The sequence below is a fragment of the Enhydra lutris genome, unplaced genomic scaffold, assembly GCF_002288905.1.
Source record: "Enhydra lutris kenyoni isolate GAN:26980312 unplaced genomic scaffold, ASM228890v2 scaffoldscaffold105, whole genome shotgun sequence".
NCBI classification, from domain to species: domain Eukaryota; kingdom Metazoa; phylum Chordata; class Mammalia; order Carnivora; family Mustelidae; genus Enhydra; species Enhydra lutris.
The window spans coordinates 837,259-858,664 of record NW_019154189.1 but is presented as its reverse complement, the minus strand read 5'-3'; the positions used below and the strand labels follow the sequence as shown (position 1 = coordinate 858,664).

At 41.3% G+C, this 21,406-nt stretch overlaps 1 protein-coding gene and 1 pseudogene across 1 annotated transcript in view; one reads left to right on the top strand and one right to left on the bottom strand.

The window, feature by feature from the left end:
• LOC111139391 (Cdc42 guanine nucleotide exchange factor 9) overlaps window positions 1-14,563 on the bottom strand; it is a 157,964-nt gene extending 143,401 nt beyond the window's left edge. Inside the window, exon 1 of the mRNA XM_022491637.1 lies at window positions 14,524-14,563. The gene's annotated coding sequence lies outside the window, so the exon portion shown is untranslated. The remainder of the gene's footprint in view (window positions 1-14,523) is intronic.
• LOC111139393 lies at window positions 1,455-2,022 on the top strand (annotated as a pseudogene).
• Window positions 14,564-21,406: the final 6,843 nt, after the last annotated feature.

Genomic DNA, 21,406 nt, shown 5'->3' with positions numbered 1-21,406 from the left:
TGGGGGTGGGGTTATGGACATTGGGGAGGGTATGTGCTATGGTGAGTGCTGTGAAGTGTGTAAACCTGGCGATTCACAGACCTGTACCCCTGGGGATAAAAATACATTATATGTTTATAAAAAGTTTAAAAAAATTTTTAAAAAAGTAAATAAATAAAATGGTTTGAAAAAAAAAAAAAAAAGGACATGGGGAAGGAGTGAGAAATAAAGCAAAGACAAGCTCCTGAACTACCTCTAAGCTACCTATAATAATGAGCTGGATATATTCTTAACAATCCAAACAGCAGCAAAACATGTTCAACATTTTACAAGGCACTTTTCTTATCCTTTGCCATGATGAATTCTTGCACCCAACAATCCTGAGATTTACAGTTAATCCCATTTTACAGACCAGAAAACTGAGGCTTAGAAGAACTTTGCCCACAATATATGGGGTGAAGAGAAATCTGAACTTCAGCTACAGAGTGTAGTTCCTGACCCACCCCCTTTCAGCAAAGCAGGTGAAATGACCCTGAGTACAAAATGGAATAAGGCACTCTCCCCGGGTCAGAACTGCCATTCTAATTTGCTTCCTCTGGCAGGTGGCAGGTACAGGTGTTCTGACCTTGCTTTTCCTTGTACAGGAAAAAGTCCTTGATCCTGATGTCCTCCACTTTTCCCCACTGCCTAGGGTTCCCAAGGAGCCAAAACTATATGATCACCTAAATGTTGCAAACCTTTTTCTGGGAAAGGATTGACCTAGCACTGAAAAGTATCTGTAAGGGTGAGGGTGACCTCAGCATGACTTAGCCCAACAACAATGCTATGAGGTTTCCTTCCCTCAACCCCCTTTTCTTTTTATGGCTACTGTGAGAAGGGTCAGGCCTGGTAGTTGGTGGGTGAGAGTAGCTTAGGGATGGAGGTATAGCTTTGTGGGTGAAGAATAAGTATATCTGCAAAGCACTGTCTCAACTCTTTCTTTGAGTCTTGCCAGCAACTGAGGGATATACTGGCTGTTTTACCTACAGGCCAAATAAGAGCCAGACAGAGGAGGGAAACCTGACTGAGGCACACCATAAGTTGCAGAATAGTAACTGGAATTCATGTTTCTTGATTTCAAGTCCAAAGTTGAGAAATGAGCATAAAGCTGTGACAGTCAACAGTATCCTGCTCAGACTGTGAGGCTGCTGCTCTGAGGTTTGCTGGGGCAAACCTGGCACACTCTAACCTCTTCACTGCTTCATGCCATTCAATCCAGACCCAGTCTAGGATTCTCTCCTTTCAGCTCCAGCCTTTGATTATTAAAGGCCAGAAAGGCCTCCCCAGGACATCCTGACCTGGTTTCCAGCTTGAGAAACTCTAAAAATAGCAGGTCTTCATTAGTGGGGCCAGATGGCTCAAGCTGTTATGCTTAGGGGCAGGGTTGTGGTCGTTAAGAATGTGGCTATTCAAGAGGCCTAAGGTGATCTCTGAAAATGGCTCACTATTCATTTGACCCAGAAAACCCTAACAAATCACAAAAAGCAAGAGGTTCAAATCTTTGTGTTCACTTCAAGAACATACATGAAACTGCCCAGGCAATCGAGGATATGCATATCTGAAAAGTCACCAAGTATGTGAAGGATGTCACTTTGCAGAAGCATGCACCCCTGTGCCATTCCATCGCTACAATGGTGGAGTTGGTGGATGAGGTGTGCCCAGGCCAAATAGTGGGGCTGGAAACGGGGCCAGTGCCCCCAAAAGAGTACTGAATTTTTACTGCACATGCTTAAAAATGCAGAAAGTAATGCTGAACTTAAGGGTTTAAATGCAGATTCTCTGGTCATTGAGCATACCCAGATGAACAACCACCCTCCTAAAATGCAGCATAGAAATTACAAGGCTCATGGATGGATTAACCCATACATGAGCTCTCCCTGCCACACTGAGATGATCCTTACTGAAAAAGAGCAGATTGTTCTTAAACCAGAAGAGGAGATTGCACAAAAGAAAAAGATATCCCAGAAGAAACTGAAGAAACAAAAAGTTATAGCCTGGGAGTAAATAGTAAATTCTGCATAAAATAAATGCAAATAAAACTAAAAAAAAAAAAATCTTGGAACACTGCGTCAAAAACTAATGATGTATTTTATGGTGACTAACATAACACAATGAACGTTTAAAAAAAAAAAAAAAAAGAATGTGTTTGTTTTCTCTACCCACCACTGAAACAGGAGAAGTTGGGACTCTGTGCCCCTTATGCATCCTCCCTCCCACAACTTAAATACACTTGATCTGGCCAAGTTGTTACTTCATTCCTAAGAAAAGAATGAACTTTAATACTCAGTTACTTTATGTTTTCTAGGGCATTATTCAAAATCAAATTATTCCATGGTGGTTTGTTAAGTAGACTGGGGATGGAAGAGCAGGATATCTTTCTGCATTGATCACTGCAAATTTATCTTCTCCATCTGCTTATTAGTTCAACATCTGAGGGCTCAGTTGTAAACTTTGTTTGCCTTGAAGACCCTGCTATAACACATATCATCTTGAGTATCCATTTTATTCCTGATGGGGCCATTGCCTTGTTCTACCTATTTGGAAAACTGTGACAACAAGCTGGTCCTAAGGGTAGCATATGTTCTGGATCAAAGTGTGTCCCACAGGGATGTGTGGGGCATGTGAATGTGTACCAAAGGTGTGTTCAAATGTGTCTCATGGGGGGAGGGTGGTTTGTTCAAGTAACTCCTTAAAAGTGTATCTCAGGAATAAGAGTGTATGTCCTGGGGGTAGGAGCACATCTGAATGCGCATCTCAGCATGCCCTATGTGTATCTGGGTGTGCAGTTGTGCTTTATATGCATTCATGTGTGTCCACACACATAAATTTGCATAAGCATTCATCATGTGTATCTTTGTGTATATACTCTGCCTGTAGAGAATATGCCCAAGTTTGAGTGTACTCCATGGCTAACCGAATGTATGTGCTCCAAGCATGTCAATGTAAAAGTGTACTCCACATGTGTATCCCAAATATACCTCACAGAAAGAAAACTTCCAAACTGAACATGAAGGGGCATAAAATCTAGGGCCACCCTTCTGCATTTGGCAAGGCCTCTCATGCATCTCTGGATGATATGATATTTGAGGGGACATACCATAGGTCAAATAGATATATCTGAATTGCCAATTAGTTCAATGCTAATCTAGCCAGAATTCTCTAGTGACATCTGCCTGGTTCTATCTGCTACTGACTAACTTTTATAACAAGACTTAGATAGAAGCAAAGTACAGAAGGCATCTTTAGAACAATCTCCTTGCCCATTTGGTATGGATGGGTTGATAACATGTTAAGCTCTTCCTTGCACACCACTGCTTTTAAGAGGCAGCACTGATCTGAGTCAATATGAGCAATTCTCTGAGTTTCAATTTCCTTAGTAATAAAATGGGAAATAATCCTGGCCTTGCTCACCTCATAGCATTGTGGAGAAAAGGCCAATGTGGCAGGAATATACAATGGTCCTTATCTTCTCACCCAGACCACTAGAGCCATGAGAATGTTCCAGATAAAATGATGTAGGCAAAGGTGAAGAATGTTGATTTGTTCTAAGTAGGTCATTTATCAGAAGCCTGTAAAATTTCTAACACAACTCTTAAACATATCATGAAAACTCAGTAATGCTCATCACAAATCCTAGCCAAGAAACTGGGGGCCAAGAATTGATTTTTAATTGCCAAGTGCCTAGATGGTTCTGGCTTGATGGACTTGAGAAGGCACTAAATAAAAACACAGTTAATTCTGGCTTTCTTCCAAGCTCTTCTTTTAGCTTTGCAGGAGACAGGGAGAGAAAACGTTCCTCTGCTATTCATAGCAGTATGTGTGTGGACTGGTAGGGGAGATGGAGCTGAGGGTAAATAAAAGAAAGCTCCCTATATAAAAAAATCCAGCTTTCCACCAAGGACCCAAGACATGAGCCAGGTCATAGGACTTTTATACTTTTAAGGGAGGGAAGCAAAAAAAAAAAAAAAAAAAAAAAAGTCCTTCATGCTGTGATGGAGAAATAAGGCAAAAAGACAATGATATTTGTTCAAGGTCACCCAATGACTGAGTTCGTATTTGCAGGCTCTCTTAAGTCATGCATATGTCTTTCATTAACAAAACCTTTGTAAAGGGCTACTGAGCATCAGTTCCCTCCATTATAGCAGTCACACAGAGATTTCTGACCCAGACAGTTCTCAGGGATTTTCGGCCCCAATTAGCAGAAAAGAAAACTAACTCAGAGAGGCTAAGTACTTTGCCCAAGATCACAGAGCTAAAAAATGATAGATTACTAGTTCAGTGATCCTTTGCTTCCCAGGACACTATACAGATTTCCCTCACCACCCCTGAAAGGCAAGAGCAGCTTGTAAGTCATGGGTCCAGGAACTCACATCCTTGCCAGGCAACGTTCTAGTTCCAGTACTACTACAAACATACTGTATTTCCTTGGGTGAGTTCTTTCTCTTTCTGTGCCTAGTTTCCCAGTTTCCACAATGAAGGAATTAGATTGAGAACAGATGTAATACCCCTTTTCTAGAAGGTATAGCTATATGGAATGATGTTAAATGGCACTATAACTTCAGAGCTTGAGCCCAGATCAGTTATATTACAATAACTCTTTGAGCCTCATTTTTCTCATTTGTAAAATGATAATCCCTGCCCTTCCTACTTCACAGGGCCACAGAGAAGATCAAATGAGATAATCTGTAAAACCCAGTGATCAGTGTAAAACAATGTTCAAGAAGGAGAGTCAAGAATCAAGTGAGTAACACTAGCCCCAGTAGTCTTTCTCTAAACCCAAGTACAGAAAGTATCTATGTACATTCTGTTCAATAAATCTTCCTGAACCTTCCTGTGCAGTTCAACCTATATTCTTAAAGACAAACACCTCACTGGTTGCAAGTGCAAAGGAAATTAGTAAGTCCCTCCACTCCCATTGGGCCTTAACCACAAAGCAGTCTCTCAATTCTGTGTTTTTTCTGAGCCCTCCCACTATACTAGGTCTACCATAGCCACTCCTAGGGATGCCTGGCTCTCCCTTGTCTGCCTCTTTGCTAATACCAAAGCACCCACTACTGCCCAGCCCTCCTGCCAACCAGCAGGGTTCACAGAGGGAGGAGGAAGGAAGAGAGTGGGTGGAAGAGAGGCTGTGGGAGGTACAGCTAAAAGTAGCTACTGTCTTTAGGCACCACATTCTGCGGGGGTGGAGGGTGGGCTCTTAGCATATCCTTCCTGCAGCCAGCTGGGCATGAAGGTACATGGCTCCCCCTCCTCTAATGAAGGCAGGCAGGCGGAGAGATCAGAGTTGCCAGAACTATTCCCAGAGCTCTTCTGCACCCTGAGGGTAGATGGTTGCACAACACAGTGCTACATCCAGGGCTCTCTCCCTCGGGAGAACTAATGTAATCTGCAGGAGATTCTAGGATTCCTCTTCTGTGCCTCATCTCACTGCCTGGTACCTCAAGGTCTGCTGACAGGCCTGCTTCCTTCTGGTAGGTTATATAATACTACTGTTCTCCCAGTTTCTGTGTCAGCTTGCTTTCTCCAGCCAGACTTGAGAGTGCATTTAGGTCTCTGATAGAGCCAAAGGAGCACTAAGCCAGCATCCTATAGCATAGGTAGCAGGTTACAGAGGATAAAGTCCTGATTTGAGGGGTTGGGATCCCAGGCCCATCACTGAAACCTTGGAAAAGTACCTTTCCCCTTAATTTTTTCACTTGTAAAATAGGAAATGGAAAAGGGAAAGGCATGCAGCAGATCTCAAAGGTATTCTTATCTCTGCCTGAACCCCCTCTCCCACCCAGGGCTGCCCCATCTTCCAAGCAATCTGTCTGCACTGGGCAGAGCCATCCCCACTCTCCTAATCCCAATTCCCCTAGTGACTAACTAAGGTCTACACTGGCAAGATGATTACCTGAAATTCTAGACTCTGTCCTCCCCCTCTGTCCTAGGCTGATTTCAATCATACTAGTTCTGCTTTTTTCTGTTCTATATAGAAGTTTCTGGCTCAAATTTCATTTGAGAACATGGATCTTCTATTGAATCCACTCCTTAATTTTAATGACATGGAAACTGAGGCCTAGTGGGGAAGGGCCTTGATCAAGTTCTGGCAGCAAGGTAGGAACAGGACAATGGCTTGCTTCCAGGGGCCCCAAGGCCACTTCCAGTGTTTTTATTTCCTACTGAATGTCTGCCTTCCATACACTGTCTCTGCTATGGATGCATTACTTTCCCTCTCCTCTGCTACCAATGCTTAACCTTGATGCTGAAAGACCAAATGGCCAATTTTTGTCAGGGGAAACTTGCACAGAAGGATGATAAGGGCAAGAAAGAACTTACCTGAAACACACCCCTCCTTTAATGTTTCCTTTTTCCTCCAGGTTAGCCCTTTTCTCCTTTCTTTTAAACTTCCTCCTGAGTTCTGCTCCATGTTAGTGGAACCTCTTCAATTCTGAGTCATGACCATATTCTGACCAGGGTCCACTATGTAGGCTACACTGGAAGAAGAACTGCATGATGCGGTATCAAGAGGCCCGGGTTCTAGGTCAAGAACTACCACCTCTTGAACTGTGTGACCTTGAGTAAGTCACTTAATCTCTTTATGCCTCAGTTTCCTCAACCACTTCCAGATTTTGGAAGTAGCCAATGAAATAACTAGGGAACTTTATTTGTTAAAATAAAAATTCTTATTAACAATATTGGTATTAACTAAATAAACGGCTACTTAAAATACCACAGAAAGGAGTCCTGGGCTGTCAAAACAGCCAGCCCCTATCCTCCTTTCCCAGAGCTATGAGACTGATATTTTATCTATAAGAGGCAGTTCTCAATTATCCATACAACATGTTTTTTTAATGACTGCTAAATCTCAAACTGGCATCCCATTGCCACTCAGCTCACTGTAGGGCTCCCCTCCCTGCTGGCAACTACTGTGTGCTCAATGAATACAACCTATAGTTGAGTGTTTTAGAAGAAACTTAAGCCAAATATAATTAGGAAGGCAAGTCTATTACTCCCAAAATCACCTTATGCATTCCAAACCTGCTATAAGGGATCAGTGGATTACCTGATGGTTTTGAATAATAATATTCTTAATCATTTTGATCATTTTTATTAATCACAAAGTAAGCACACATTATTAGAGCCAGAAGCAATCTTTGAAACCAACTAATCCTCTTAATCTTATTTGCAGATGAGGAATCCAAATGTCAGAGGGGAGAAGTAATTTACCCAAGGTCAGCCAGCAAATGAACAGGATCTTCCCCACTATTACAGCAAATGCACAGGGACTCTTTTTCCTAAAGGGTTCAAACCATCTCACAACTAATAATTTTAAATCCATATAGGTCCCCAGACTACTCATTCTCTAGGATTGAGTCCTTTTTAGAGTGGGCACAAGCCCCACAAATTCATCAAGGCCCCCACAATCCTAGAATAAAATCTCACCATCTGCAAAGCCTGCCTATTCACGTGTGTGATAAGCTAGATTCAGGCTGATCTGACATTTCCTTTTAACATAGCAGTCATCCTCATCCCTGGCTGAACATTCCTGTCATCTCATGGAGCTTTTAAAAAACATTGATGCCAGGGCCTCACCAGATCTCCCCCAGAGATTCTGGGAATTAGTCTTGTTAACTTACCAGGTGATTCTAATGTGCAGCCAGGCCTGAGAACCACGGGTTAATAGAAACAATTCAGCCTGGGAAGTCATCAGAGAGGGAGACCAACCATAAGAGACTCTTAAGTATAGGGGAAAAAAATGAGGTTTTTCTGGAGGGGAGTGGGTGGGGGGATGGAGTAATTGGGTGATGGGCATTAAGGAGGACACATGATGTGATGAGCACTGGTTGTTATATGCAACTGATGAATTATTGAACTCTACATCTGAAACTAATGATGTACTATATTTGGCTAATAGAGTTTAAATAAAATAAATTTACATATATAAAGAAATTTCTTTATATATTTATATGTATATACAAAAAAGAAATAAAAGAAAAAAAATAAACAATTCAGCCAACCAAGTGAAACATGCACAAATATTTCCCTGAAATTTTGAAAGCCAAATATATTCTGCTTTAAAGCTACATCTATGATGTCCTGCTTTTTCTAAATTAAAGTGATGGTACACAGAATCTACAGTTGTGGCACTGGCCTTCAGCAAATCATGGGCCCAGTTAAGAAACATAGTTAGAAAGAAAAAGAGAAACATACAGTTTATGGGTATTAAAAGAAATTGAGAACTCTGGAGCCTGCAATAAGATTTACCAGGATTAAGATGCCAAGTGATACATACTCCCTTTTTCTGATGAGGTCATTGGCTTGGTAGATGATTACCACGAACCTAGAATACATCTTGATGTCTACAAAGCATACAACAAATCTATCATGCCACATTTTCCTTTTTTACACATTGGTAGGATAAATGATGGCAGTCCAGTGGATTCTGCACTGGCAGACCAGATATATACAAAAATTAAAGGACTGTAACTCCAAGAAGGGGCTCTGGTGAAATTAACCCCATCATATTTTTTTTCTTTTTTTTTTATTAACATATAATGTATTATTTGTTTCAGCAGTGCAGGTCTGTGATTCATCAGTCTTACACAATTCACAACATTCACCATAGCACATAACCCCCAATGTCCATCACCCAATTGCCCCATCCCTCTTACACCCCTCCCCTCTAGCAACCCTCAGTTTGTTTCCTGAGATTAAGAGTCTATTATGGTTGAACATTTCTTTAAATCACCAATTCTGAAGGTACTTATTCAGTTTCCAAATAATGCAGTGCTAGAAGAAACTGCTAATCTGCTTCATGGCATTAAAAAAAAAAAGAAATTAGCCCCCCACCCCAAGCATGAATAGACCAACCAATGGAAATAAAGTTTAACTCATGTACTGCTAGAAGGACTGCTAATTTGTTGCACAGTATAAAGAAAAAAAAATAAGGCCCATAAAAAGCTAGACTGGACTAACCAAACAAAATAAAATTTAATGAATTGGGTTCAAAAAAGTCTCAAAGAACCAATTCCACAACAGAGTAGAAGACTGGACTGAACAGCAAAGCGTTTGAGCCTACACTCCAAAAAGGTAGTACAATGGCCCTTAATGCTGACTGCACATTTGAATTACTTTGGGGAGACTTCAATTTTTAATTTAGGGAAAAAAAGTTGCCAGGGACCTATCTCACACCAATTAAATCAGAATTTTTCAGAGTGAGGACTTGGAATGGATATTAAAAACTCCCCAACTGATCTGAATGTTCAGAGAGAATTGAGAACCAGTAGAAGGCAACATTATTAGATATTTCACAGACAGATCAAAGTCCCTTTGTACTTAATCCTGATCAAGTAGCACCTAGAGTAGCATAGTAGTATAATCAGTTCTGGGCAACACATTTATAAAGAAATATAGAAAAATAAGAGTATTTTGAAAGGAAAGACAATTGGATGAAAACTGCATCTCCTTCAAAACATTCTGTATTTTAGGCTTCACCAATTCACATTGCTTTCTCCTTAAAGATTCCAAATACTGAGTTTTCATAAGACTAAAAGACATTTTCTGATGTATATTTAAGATAAACAGTCATTTTATTGAATGAGAAATTCTGTGTAAATTGCTATAAAAATGAAAAATATGAAAAAGCACTAAAAATATGAGTAAGCTGAGGGAGATAGTATGACTTCAGGAATGACTCACAATCCTACCTCTCCACCTGACCTCATTCAGCTTCACACTAGTTGGGGATGATCAACTCTGACTCTCCCCACTCTCCATTTGAAAGGCAGACCTATGTCCATGGCACTAATATCTCTGACCTTTACTTACCTCATCTGTAAAACAGGGAATAACAATCATCCCTACCCACTTCACAAGGGTGATGTGATGCACAAAATTAGAAAAGATGTGAAATTGCTTTGTAAATTCTACAGACCCATGCACTGACAAGGGATTACTAGTACTGTCATTACTGGATTGTATCCCAAGTCTTCTCTATCCTCTAGGCACTTCCCCTTCATAGCTTTTCCACTTTGTACTTTGATGCCAAGGTAAAGCATGCTTAACTAAATGTTCTTGAGAGCTAGACCCACCTAATGACAGAAGACACTCTGGGCAGATATCAGAAGAGCTAAACTTTGATCAAGGATTCTTAGAAAGCCAGAGCCTCAGTTGGCCTAAAACAAGTTGCAGAATTAGAAATAAAAGCCAGAAAGTATAAAATCCCTCACCTCCATATCATTTAGGGGGCAAAGCTACTGGGGCTGGATCCAGAAGTTTAGTGTGAGATCTTCTAAGGAAGCAGTTATTTTGGGAGAACAGGTTCAATTCCCAATTATGTCCTTGTCCAGAGCAAACACTCCACAAGCCAAAGGGAGCAGAGGCCAAGATAACAGACAAAGGCTAGGGGGACATGCTTTGGCCCATGTAACTGTAAGTCACTGCAACTGTAAGACTGCAACTGTAAGACTGTGCCTTTTGATCATAGCCAAGTACTCTCAATCTAAGCCTCACCACAGGGTTAATTACCCTACCCACAGGCTCACTGGGATCTCGAAGCTCTCAATACTTAATCACACACAGTGGTGAATGAGAGAATCAGCCAAGGCCAAGCCCAACCTGTTCACCAGGCCCACAATCAAAATGGCCTTCCTAATTTGCCCAGCCTTCCCATTTGGAAACTACTCAGAAACCAATGACATAGAAACAAAATCCCCTAAATTTCATACAGCAGCCAGCCTGAGCAGAGTTCCCTAAGCCACAGACAAAACTGGGGCACATTACACAAGTAGATGTTACAGGTTCTGACAGATAGGGGCTGTCTCAATAGGGGAAAAGCACTGCTCAGTTTGTTCCCACCATACTATCCCTTCACCTCCTCTCTGCCTCAGCCAAAAGTCAGGGTGAAAAAAAATATTTTTCAGGATCTACAAACTTCCTTGCATTAAAACTAGATTGTGAAATGACTCAGTTAATCTTAAGAAGGCATTTGGAAGAAAGGAGAAAAGAATTTGAACCCAGCAGCCTTCCAATAAACAGTCCCAATGACTGGAATGAGGCTAGTATGGTTAATGAGGCTAATATACCTTCTCTGGATGTGTTTTCTAGGCATTTGCAGGCAATGAGGATCTTGCTTCTTCTTTGTTCACCAACACCCGCCCCCAAAAGCATCTCTCCAAGTCCTGCTGGGCTCCAGCTCCCTTTCCCTAGAGCCCTTTGTGCCTGGACCTTTAAAGGGTGGGCTCCAGAACTCAGCAGGAGCTGAGTGATGCAGAAGGTTGCTAGGATACTGGTAACAGGCTGCTCTTGAATCCCCTGGTGGGGAGCTGGGAGGGAAAATTTCTGAGCTGGAATTTTGTCCTTTCTAAGAGCAAAAGCTTATCCTCTACCCAAAAAGGTCAGAGAAGAGGTAAGGAAGCGAGAAACTTAGTTGGAAAAAGCTGGGACAATCAGAGATAAAAACCCCTCTTCTCTTCCTACTCCTCCTTCTCCCACCAACCACCCACTTAGAGCAGGAATGGGGGCAGGGTAGAGGAGGCTGTATCAGAGGGAAGAGTAAATGGAAGAGGGAGAAGAGGCAGAAGAGGGAAGAATAAAAAGTCAAATGCAGAGGATTCCACTCCTCTGGGCTACATTTTTCATTTTCTCCCACTCTTCTCTTTTTGCATATCCTCACAAGTCTGAAGGAGAAATGCCAAACCTTTAGGATTCACAGAAGTAAAAAGTCATACTGCCAACTTTGGTTCTCTACTTCCCAAACTCCCTTTTAGCTGCTCTTGGGTGGCCTGCCATCTGGCTAGCAACATCTCCTTATTTGCCTAGAGATAAGTTAATTTGAAAAATGCTTACCCATTTTGCCAGCTAAATTACTGATGGAAGGGCTCAGTCAAGCGACTCCTTTAGCCTAAGGGGCTGTGGGGTAGGGGGGTTGGAGGAGTGTAGGGGAAATACCCATCCAATCTGGCACCGATCAAATCCTTACAGGCCCTAGCACAAGGAGGCCACTCAGAACTATGGAACACTCAATGCATGCCCTGCTATTTTTCCTCATTCCTAGCACAACCAACCCCCACCCACTTTCAAGAGTGTGCACCCTCTTCCCTCTATATACACAGAAGGGTGTGCATACACACCCACAAACATACTGCCACACACCCTACACACATACATTCACAAAGGCTCTCTGCCAAGGGTCTGTCAGGCACCCAGAGGTGAAGGTTGTGGCATTTCATGACACCACTTTGCCACAAACCTGGCTCAAAGATTAGCTTTAGAGAACCCTTCTCACCTTAAAGGGGGGGGGGGAAGCAAAAAGCATTCCATTGCTATAGTCCAGTTTTCTTCCCATACAGCTAGGTAAAAATTCTCAGGTTTTTCCAGATACCAGCAACCAGGTATTTCCAACCCCGCCCCATTATCCATTGATAAATATTTCATTTTCCTTTTCACTTGTCTTTCCAGTTCATCCCCTTCTGATTTCAAGCGCCTCTGGGCACCCAAAATCACCAAATGCAGTAACTTGGAGGCCACCTAGTCCAATCATCCCCAAATGCCAATGTTACAGGGAAGCCCAAACACACTGAGAAGGAAAAAAAAATGCCCAAGGTCAAATAATCTCTCAACAGAGAGAACCCAAGTCTGTAGCTACCCAGCCTAGAGATTTTCCTGTCCAACGTGTCTCAAAACAAAGTGCCCAGCCAAAACATAACCTTATTTTAGATAATACCACTGGAGCTAAGAGTATGTGGTGGGGCAAGAGGAATCACATGATTTTCTTTGCAAAGAAACAAGTTCAGTTCAATCCAGCCCCCTCCCAACAAAGGAACCAGAGAGTAAATAAGAATCTTCCCAGATTCCCAAGAATAAGCAAACTTCCAAGATCATGCTTATACTATGGTACCAACAGAATAATATTAATAATATTTTTTTTAAAAAGCCTTTTACCCACATGGAGCCAAGCGCACACACCCTGAGGCTCAAAACCTCTTTTGACGCCATTAAATAATATTCTCTGGGTTCTGAGATCAGGACAATTTCAAGTGCCCCCTACACAGCCCCTTTCCCTTCATAATCATTTCCAAAGAGATTGAACAATAAGACATGGAACTTGACAGCACAATGCCAGCAGATTTGTACATCACACGTGAGCAGCCATCCCCACGGGTGTAGGGGGAACATGCGTGTAGACTGTATGCACCCTGATTCATTGCTACATGGGCCAGAAACAGCGCTATTTCAAGTCAGGTAAACATAGAATGGAATACCTGCCAATCAGTGGGAGGAGGTAGGGAGAAAATAAGTATCCTGTACATTGGCATCAGAAACCATTTCCTGGCTTTTCCAAAAGCTTTTTCAGCAGAAAGAAAAATATAAAAATAATAGCAATAATGACAGCAATCACCACTACTACCATCTGATACAGAAATGCAAATATATGTCAAAATTGAATGTTGCTTCTAGCTCCTGTTTTCCCCAGCTCTCAGCCCATTCCACGCAGACTTTTTTTTTGGGGGGGGGGGGTGCTCAAAACTCTTAATTTAGCATGATACATACTTTCATTTTGTTATGGAAATCCTTCAATTAGAGACCTCTGATCTTTAAAGAACAAGAAAGCAAACAAAACCCACCACTTTATCATTAGCACTAGAAAGTTCTATTTAAAAACGTAGTTCAAGAACATCATTGCAAATAAGATTATCCAAAAGAGGCATATACAAGTACCATTATTCCCAAGGCGGGTAAAGAGCTGGCTTTTGTTGTTTTTTCTGAGGACACAGAGAAAATCCACAAACTCAAATCCAGGGGTACAATCTTCTTTGGGAAAATGAACCCAAACAGCTCTTGTCAATATCTCTTCTTGCCAATTCATAAACATCAAAGAAGACTTTAATGCCTCAGTCCATAATTCCAAAGAAACTGACATTTAATGCTTTAAGAAATGTTTTAAAGATGGCTTATTTCCAAATTGGAAACTATGAACTAAACCCTAGACAGCTAATTGAGTCAAAGGACACAGTCACCAACTGCCAGCTCAATGCACCCCACCATATCACTTCTCAAATTCTTACTTATCATTAGAAACTAAAGAATCATTTTCCCTGAATTCATTCCTTGTTTCATTTTTATTCCCTCTTAACATCCAGAGCAGGACTGTCTTTCCTAAGATGTCAAAAATCCATCACGCTCTTCCCACAACCATCCTTGTCCATAAACAAACCCAAATTCACTCCTGATGGCAAGAGATAATTTTTGACTAAAATTCCTTGACGGAAATTATAGGTAGTTTTCAAGAACATGAACTGAGAAACAAAAACACCACACACAGCAAAGCCACTGTTTAAGGACGCATATCTTGCTCCGTGAACGCCACATAGATGGAAAATGCACACACACACGCACACTTAAATAGAATACATTTCTTTATCAACTATTTTACTCAAGCAATAAGCAACTACATTCACAGGCATATTTAAAAGACAAGACATGACAAAAGATTTAGGGAGAGATAATATACCAACGTCATACATATCACAGCGAGGCCATGTTGAAGCTCAAAACGTTTTCCCCCCTGAGTAAGAAAGCTTGCTTTCTCTCTCTTTCCCTGTCTCTATCTGTCTGTCTCTTTTTTATTCTCGGTGGTTCTCGGGATGAAATCAAAGCGAGAGTTCGCAACAGCTCAGGAAGCTGGACTCCATTCAGCGCGTTCCCAGGAAAAACATGAGTATGACATTGACAAGCAGGAGGACTACAATCACGGCAAAAACAACTACAGTTTGCACATCCAGGGTCATGGTGCAATGCAGAACACTGTAGTGTTCCAAGTGGGGGGCCGGCAGATTGGGAGATGTCAGTCTCTGTTCTGTCAGACTGTCCATACAGCCACCATGCTAGAAGGGAGAGGAGGAAGTCGGATGGTTGGGGAAGGGCTGGGTTTGGCGCCCGAGTTTGGTATGGGGGGGGGGGGGAAGGATGGGGACAGGGAAGATTGCTTTCCCCCTTCTCAGGATTAAGCTGATTTTTCTTCCCTAGCTGAGAAATCTTAGCTCGCGCTGAAGTCGGCAGAGTCCAGCATTCTCTCTCGGGCGCCAAGCAAAAGGCAAAATCCTGGCTTTTCAAGGGAAAGGCGGGAGGAACCAGTGCGAGGTTCTCCTGCGCCTGCTCGGTTGTCTGTCCGGGCGTGCGTCTGTCCACCTGCCTGGCTACAGGTCAGTCGCGGTCTCCCCTACTCCCTCTAGGTCGCTCGCTTTCCTAGTTTCCTCGTTTTTCTAGCCTGCTTGCTTGCTTTCTCCGCGGGGCTCCCGGCTTCCAGCCTTTCATTTAAATCCTGCCTTGCTGGCTGTCTCCCTCTCCTCTCCCCACCCCCCAAGCCCGTAGGCGGTGTTTTTATTCACCTAACGACTGTGGGCGCCTGCGTGAGGAGCTGCCGGAGCTGTTGACAGTCCCCTCGGCCAATAGCAAATGCTGCAGCCGTGCGTTTACTCGCTGGGTGGGGCGGGACTTCAAGCTGGTGTGCTAGCCCCGGCAACCTATCGGAGGGCCCAAGCCTTCCCTTCCCCCAACCCCCCCCACTAGCGCGAGCCAATGGCCGCCAGTTCTGGCGTGGGGGTGGAGAGCTTGTTGGGGGTGGGTTGAGGAGGACGTAGGGAGAGGAAGGGGGAGGGTGCACACAGAAGTGGGAGGAAAGGAGAGGGCGTGGCCGGGAGGGAGGGAAGGAGGATAAAAGGGAAGACTAATGGAAGGGAAAGAGAAGGAAAGATGGGAAGGAGAAGAAATAGGAATAAGTTGAAGAAAGAGGAGGGTGAAGGAAAATAAGGGGAAAAAAGGTTGAAGAAGAGGGAAAAGGAACAGAAAAAAGGGATGGGTGGGTGGGGAGGAGGCATGCCTTGGCATCCTCTTATTTTGGAGTCTAGGCCGGGAAAATAGCAAAGGTTTCTTTGGCCACTGCCCAAGTATTTACAGGCAACTCATAATTAGCTATACACAATAAAAAAAAAAAAAAAAAAAAAAACAAAAAAACAAAACAGTGCTGTTGACAGAACCACAAGGACACACTACAAATTATCCAAAATCCAATTCTGTTGGCCTTCTCTGATATCCCTGCACTTGCAGGTCAATTTTCTTTCCTGTTTATGGTTTCTTTAGACATGAATGCACTCTTCCAGCAAGCTGGGTATTATGAAAAGACGCCAAGTTTGCAGTTGAAAAGCCTCTACAGAACTTGAAATATGTTTGTAATCACTGCCCTGCTCAATGTTCCTGATTCTATGTCTGGAACTAGGGAAAAGCCCTGGGTGGGAAGGTTTCAGATTTACTCCCAGCCCTATTTTAAGCTTGCTTTATGACTTTTAGGCAACTCCTTTCCCCTCTCCTGGCCTCCATCTCCTTTCTGTCACATGAGGACTTAGACCTACCTGAAAATTCAGTGAAACCTCTGAAACTTCATCTCAGAAAAAAATACATGCAATTTCAGTAAACCTCTAAGCCCTTCTTCCTCTTACACCCTAGGACTGTAAGATTGAGCAGACATATATTGGTGGAAGGGGGTAGAAACTAGATTAGCCAGGAATAGGACAAGCTAAGTTCTGGAACTCCTAGAATACTATAGACTCTAAAAGGAATGAGAATTGCTGTTTATTCTCTAGAAATCGTTGAGGCTAGAACAGTCACTCATCTTAAATAAATGGAAATTCTGAATGAATGCAAGTCATAAACAATATGGCCCATAGCCCTACAAAATAGAATAAAACCTAAAGAAGTTCCCACTTCAAAGGTTTGGGCTTATAACACTACCTATGAATGACTCATGCCAAAACAAACTATATAAACCCTGAATCAGATCAAGCTTCTAGATCAATAATGAATTTATAGAACACACAGAGGACAGAAAAACATATTAAATTGCAATGTGGAGGTAAAGACTAAAAAACAAAAACAAAAACAAAAACAAAACAACTACAGGGCCAACAACCTGGATTTTTAACAAAGAAATAGGAAGGAAAAATTTTGATTTAGGTGGAACGTGTGTATGTGTGTGTGTGTGTGTGTGTGTGCATGCGCACGTGTGCCCATGCACGTGTGTGCATCTGTACACACACATTTGTGATATCTGTGAAACAACTGGAAATTTGAACAGGTTGGACACTTGATGATAATAGGAATCACTATTACTTGGTAAGATGTTATAATGATATTATGGCAATTTTAACGAAATAGGGACAATAAGGACAATTTTTGTGACCTCGAATTTGGCAATGGTTTCTTAGATATGACATGAAAAACACAAACAACAACAAAATAGATAAATTGGATGTCATTAAAATTAAAACCTTTCATGCCTCAAACGATACTATCAAGAATATGAAAAGACAACACACGGGATGGAAGAAAACGTTTAGAAGTTATATCTCTGATAAGAAACTTGTACCTAGAATATATAAAGAGCTCTTACAAGTCAATTATAAAAAGAATAACCCAAATAAAAAATTGGCAAACGTTCTGAATAACATTTTTTCCAAAGAAATAGTCAATAAGCCCATGGAAAGATGTTCATCATATTAGCCATCAGGAGAATGTAAGTCAAATGCAGGAAATGCAAATGCAGGATATTTACTACAGCAGTATTTGTAATAAGATACCCCAAGAATGGTTATAATAGAAAAGCTAGATGTGGAGAAATCAGAACCTTCATAACTCTGCTGTTAAAATGGTTGAAGCCACTTTGGAAAACAGTCTGATAGTTCTTCAAAAAGTTAAACATAGGGTTACTATTTGACCCAACAATTCCACTGCTGTGTATATACCTAAGAAAAATGGGGAAAAATGTCCACATAAAATCTTATACATGAACATTCATAATAGCATTATTCACAATAGCCAAATGATGGAAAAAACTCAAATGTCCATCAACTGATGAATGGATAAACAAAATGTGGTATATCCATACCATGAAATATTATTCCACCATAAAAAGGAATGGAGTACTGTTACTGCAACAGTATAGATGAACTTTGAAAATATTATGCCAAGTGAAAAAGCCAGACAAAAAAGGCTTTTGTATGATTCCATTTATATGAAATGTCCATATAATTATGGTTTAATCAAGCTTTTGTTTCATTTATATATAAATATAAATGTGTTAATTGTGATGTAAAATTTATTTTTTAAAGATTTTATTTATTGAAGAGAGAGAGACAGCACAGGTTGGGGGAAAGTCAAAGGGAGAGGGAGAAGTAGACTCTCCACTGAGCATGGAGCTTGACATGGAGCTCAATCCCAGGACCCTGAGATCATGACCTGAACCAGTCAGATGCTTAACAAATGGAGCCACCCAGGCACCCTGTAAAATTTATTTCTTTTGGCAACTAATGCCAAAATAGTTTAAAAGCTACTCTGCTAGGTTATGTTGAGACAGATACTAGTGATCAGCACAGTACCATAATGTAAGCAACTAGAATCTTTATCCTTGTTTTTTTTAAGTTTTTATTTGAATTCGTTATTTATTTTTTAACTTTATTTTTTATATTTATTTTATTTTTTATTATGTTATGTTAGTCACCATACAGTAATACATCATTAGTTTTTGATGCAATGTTCCATAATTCATTGTTTGCATATAATTTAACATATAGTGTAATATTAGTTTTAGGTATACAATATAGTGACTCAACACTTCCATATGTCACCCAGTGCTCATCACAAGTATACTCCTTAATCCCCATCACCTATTTAACCCATCCTCCCACAGGTAGCCCCTCTGGTGACCCTGAGTTTATTCTCCATAGCTAAGGGTCTGTTTCTTGGTTTGCCCCTCCCTCTCTCTCTCCCTCTCTCTCTCCCTCTCTTTCCCTTTGTTCATTTGTTTTGTTTCTTAAATTCCACTTATGAGTGAAATTATATGGTTTTTGTCTTTCTCTAACTGACTCATTTTGCTTAACATTATAGTCTCTAACTCCATCCATGCCATTGCAAATGACAGTATTTCCTTCTTTATTACAGCTGAGTAATGGCTATGTATATATACCACATCTTCTTTATCCATTCATCAATCAATGGCCACTTGAGCTATTTCCATTATTTGGCTATTGTAGATAATGCTGTTACAAACATTGTGGTGCATGTATCCTTTTGAATTAGTATTTTTGTATTCTTTGGGCAAATACCTGGTAGTGCAATTGCTGGATCATAGGGTAGTTCTATTTTTAACTTTCTGAGGACTCTCCATACTGTTTTCCATAGTGGTTGCATAAGCTTGCATTCCTACCAACAGTGCAACAGGTTTTCTCTTTCTCCGTATCCTTGCCAATACCTACTGTTTCTTGTTCCTTTTGGCCTTGAAAGTGCAATTATATCCTATCTCCACTTCATTGTCTATTGACCCTTTAATCCACTGCAGCCTGGCTTTCACTCCCATCATTTCATAGGAAACTAGAACCTTTTGTGAATATAAACAAATGACCAACTTGTTACTAAATGGTATGGCCAATATTCCATCTTTCTTTTCCCTGACTTCTCTCATTCTTGATTCCACTGATGCCTTTCTCCTTCCTGAAATGCTCTCTTTGCCTTGGTGACATCATCCACATGACCTGTCTGGTTATACAGTCTTTACTTCCTGTCTGGGTTCTTCTCCATTCAATCATTTAAGGCCATGATTTCTCAGGCTTCTTCTAATCTCAGTCCCTTTATCTTCATTCCACACTTGCACTGAAAGGTGGACCCATCCATTCCCAAAGCTTGAACTACCAACTACGTTACACACTGATGCACCTCCTTTCAATGAAGTTACTGAACACTAGGGGGAACAAAATCCTTGCCTGCGTACACCTTACAATTCTCTGCTGATGAGTTCCAGGTAGTTCTCTTGAATTCCAGAGATGAATTTCCAACTGCCTTACAGATATCTCCTCCTGAATATGTCACAAGAACTTCTAGCTTAAAATTGAAACCATCTTTTCCCATCCATGCCACCTTCCTCTTTCCCCTGAGTTCCCTCTCTTGTAGGAATGTCTCCTTGCAAAAACCCTAGAAGATATCCATAAGTCTTTCTTCTCATTCATCTTGCTTCCAGCCACCCAGTCCTCTAAGTCATGGTAATTCTCTTCCTCCTTAAACTCTCTTTCATGTGTCCTTCCTCTGTCTCCCTGCTACCGGTATTTTTAATCAGCTCCTCATCATCTTTGATTCCATTACCATCTATTACTTGGTCTCTTGTGCTGCTCTCTCTCCCCAATTCAGCCTCTACTCTCCTGCCCAAATTATCTGTCTCAAAAGCACTTCTGCTCCTATCAATCCTATGGTAGATACTATAGATGGTTGCTCAGGATCCATGCCACCCTCCTTCTAGCCTGCCCTTCTATATTGCTGAAAATCTCAAAACCAAAAATTTACAACAGCCTGTCACTTCTCAGGCTCCTTTGCATCCAGTGTTCTAGATGTGATTTATTTCTGGTAATCATATGCATACACAATATTTGGAAGGAGGTAATGACGCAGAAGCCATATTTCTGCTGCTTCTGTTGGCAAGCATAGTGATGGAGATTTTAGGGTTTTCTGCAGCCATGTTACTTTCCCGAAGGCCCCAGTGTCTGGTCACTGGCTTTGTGTATTTGAGGAACCATAGAATGGGATGATTTTATTTTATTCTATATTATTATTATTAATTATTATTATTTGCTAGTGAGTATCTAGAAGTCATGATGATACTCTACTCAATAGTTAAGGCAGTGGCATTCAGATAAGGTGGTGTGTTTCCAAAGTCCCTGATGCCTCACTTTCCTGCTTGTGGCACAGAAAACATTTCCCCTGGTATCCTGGGAGTTATTCCTGGGGGCCTAGCCTAAAGGTTGTCCCTCCAGCCCTTACCCCAATTTTAGAAGCACCTGATTTTCTGTATTAGGACTCTTTCTACTGAAAATAACTAGAGTGATTTAATTTTTGCAGCTGAAGCCTGAATTATATAACTCCTCTACTTAAATGCCTTCCATATCTCCCTACTGCCTTTATGGCAAATGCCATATAATGCCTTGCTAATCTGGTGTCCTTTGGTCTTTCTAACCTCAGATTTCACTAATTCCTTCTCACTCTGTACTCTCCAGCTAAACAGAGCCTACCATAGTTCTCATAACCATCAAGTATTTTTGCCTTAAGAACTATCCATCTGCTGCTATTCTTCCTGAGCTCCCATCTCAAAACTCAAATTCTACCTCCCCTAGAAGGTTTTTTCTGGTTCTTGCTTCAGAATTATTCTAGATAATATTCTTCTCCCCCAGGACCCTGTATTTGCCCCTCTTAGAATACTTATTAAACTGTATAATAATTTTTTTCTTCTTTGTTTCCTGCACTAGACTGTGGAGCTAAAAGGGCAGAAACCACACCTGTCTTATTCACTGCTTTCTCCCCCAAGCCCAGC